This window comes from Lepus europaeus, unplaced genomic scaffold (assembly GCF_033115175.1).
Source record: "Lepus europaeus isolate LE1 unplaced genomic scaffold, mLepTim1.pri SCAFFOLD_3_1, whole genome shotgun sequence".
Taxonomy (NCBI): Eukaryota; Metazoa; Chordata; class Mammalia; order Lagomorpha; family Leporidae; genus Lepus; species Lepus europaeus.
The window spans coordinates 16777060-16779594 of NW_026909276.1; the positions used below are offsets into that span (position 1 = coordinate 16777060).

Sequence of the window (2535 nt, forward strand, 5' to 3'; positions counted from 1 at the left end):
GGTACCTCACAGTTCTTATTGTTACCGTAAGTGGGATTGTATTAAATTGCATTTTCTAGCTGATTGCTTATTGTATAGGCATATAATTGTTTTGTATATTAACCTTATTTGTATATTAATTTGCAAATATACTTTTTATAATTTCTATTCTTTGTATCATGTATTATTCTATTTGTAAAGCTTCTTGAGGCAATATTGTATAAATATTATGATAGTGGTCATTTTTTTCTGTGTCTTTCCTTTAAAGGGAAAAATGGCAGGCTTTGAAAAAGTTCATGTAAAATGCATACTATGCAAATATTATTTATGGATTTCAAGAAATGTTAGCACCAAATCAACAGATCTTTTAATTCTGTTTTCCCATGAAGTGCTTTGAAGTGCCTCATATTCCCCATGCTTCATTACTGAGTGTGATGCACAGGGCAGGTTGTTGTATTTCCCTTCCTATTCCTAAATGTAGAGATCCTGTTATTCTTAGTCTATTAGCATGAACAGAAAAACCCTTTGGTAGTTTCTAGTAACATTAAACACAGGCTTACTTCATGAGACTCCTAGGTGTATGCAGAGAAGTAGAGGTCTGAGTCTACTTACAGACCTAACTGGAAGGTTCATAGCTTATTCATAATTGTAGAACTACTTAAAACCACCATTTTTTTCAAAATAGAAACAGCTCAAAAGATCACTAAGGGAGAATCTTTATCTTTGGTATATTCTATATAATTTCATCAGATGCATCTTGTTACTGGCCCAATTCTCTGTTCAGCTCTGTGCACTGTCCTATCTAATCTATTCAGCAATTTTCTATTTAATTGACTATATTTCATCTGTAGAAATTTTGTTCTATTTCTTTCAAATTGTACAAACTTGCTTTTCTATATTATCATGTAATAATTTTATTGTGGCTTGTACTTCTTTTATTTATTTATGTAACTAAAAGGTAATAAAATTATTTATGTAACTAAAAGGTAATAAAATTTCCAAAAGATGTTGATGTTGATAAGCTCATTAAAACTGCTCATGCCCTCAGAATATCATTGCCTGAAGTGCTTCCTCATTTTTTTTGGAAACTCATGGTCTAACCTACAGATGTTTTAAGTTTTTAACTAGCTGCTTAATCCAATCTTTTATTTTTAGAACAACACAAGCTGTAATAGATACCATTGACATATGCCCATTCACAGAGGTGAAGTAAACCTCCAGATTAAATTACTAGAACTAAAATTGCTGAGTAAAGAAGCATAAGCATTCATAATTCTGATGCACAAAGTCATACTGCCTTTTGTAGATGTGATCATTGGAACTGGCTACCCCAGTTTGCTGGGCTTGTTTACAATGGTTTGCTTCTCCAGTCAGCCTTGCCAACGTGATCTTTTCAATTTTTAGGAAATTTACCAATATGACAAGGAAAAATGATGATTGCTAATTTTTTGGTTTTTTATTTCTGCAAGTGAGATTGACTTTCTGTTCATAAATCTAAAGATGTTTGTCCTTTTCTTTAAACAGTCATACATATGATGTATATACATATTCTTGTCCATTTTTTCTGTTTGGTTTTTAGAATTGTATATTGATTTGTAGCAGTTTCTTATGTAATTTCACCCAACTGTATGATTAACAGTATCAAAAGGGCACACAGGGTGGCCTGTGGCCTTGGGCTGCCACGGCTGCCCTAGAAGTGGGGGCAGTGGTTCAGTACCAGCGGTTTGTCAGGCTACATGAGGCCCCTGCCCTCCGCGGAGGCGCCCGCCCACAGCCCTGCACTCAGCAGGCAGCTCAGCAGTGGCTGACCGCACAGGGCCGACCGCTGGCACATGACCCTGGATGGGAACCACTTCGCCCCGGGAGCTGACAGTCAAGACCGAGGACAGCGTGGTGGAGATCACGGGCAAACACGAAGAGCGACAGGAGCACGGCTACATCGTGCGCTGTTCCACCCGGAAGTACACGCTTCCCCTGGCGTGGACCCCACGCTGGTCTCCTCCTCGCTGTCCCCTGAGGGTGCACTCCCCGTGGAAGCGCCGCTGCCCAAGCCGGCCACGAAGTCGCGGAGATCGTCATCTCTGTCACCTCCGAGGCCCGTGCCCAGATCGGCGCCTGGAAGCCGGGAAGTCGAAGCAGCCTTCGGCCAAGTAGAGCGGCCTCCTGCGCTGCCCAGCCGCAAGCCCCTGCCTGTATGCCCTTTTGATACTGTTAAGCTTCTGGTTTTCGCAAATAAAATTCAAAGCAGCTGCAAAAAAATTCCTTATGATGCATTGTGTGTTAAAATGTTTACTTCTGTGAATTTAACTATTTCAGTCTTTGAGTCTGTTGGATTTACTGGCACATTTGAAGTGGCTTTACCTCACTGAAACATAGTATTTCATGATTTATTCAAGCTGTGTGTTAGCTTTCCTGCCTCAACTGTGTGGTTTAAACACCTCCTCCCTCTGGGTGGCTAGCCCATTTCCTTTAACATTTATTGAAAGCCATCTTAATTATTCTGAAACCACAACTATTGTACACCAAATTCTAGTAAACATTTTGGAGACTTTTATT

General features: G+C 39.6%; 1 pseudogene; it reads left to right on the forward strand.

The window, feature by feature from the left end:
• The first annotated feature begins 1715 nt into the window (after positions 1-1715).
• Positions 1716-2133, forward strand: LOC133755258 (heat shock protein beta-1-like; annotated as a pseudogene).
• Positions 2134-2535: the final 402 nt, after the last annotated feature.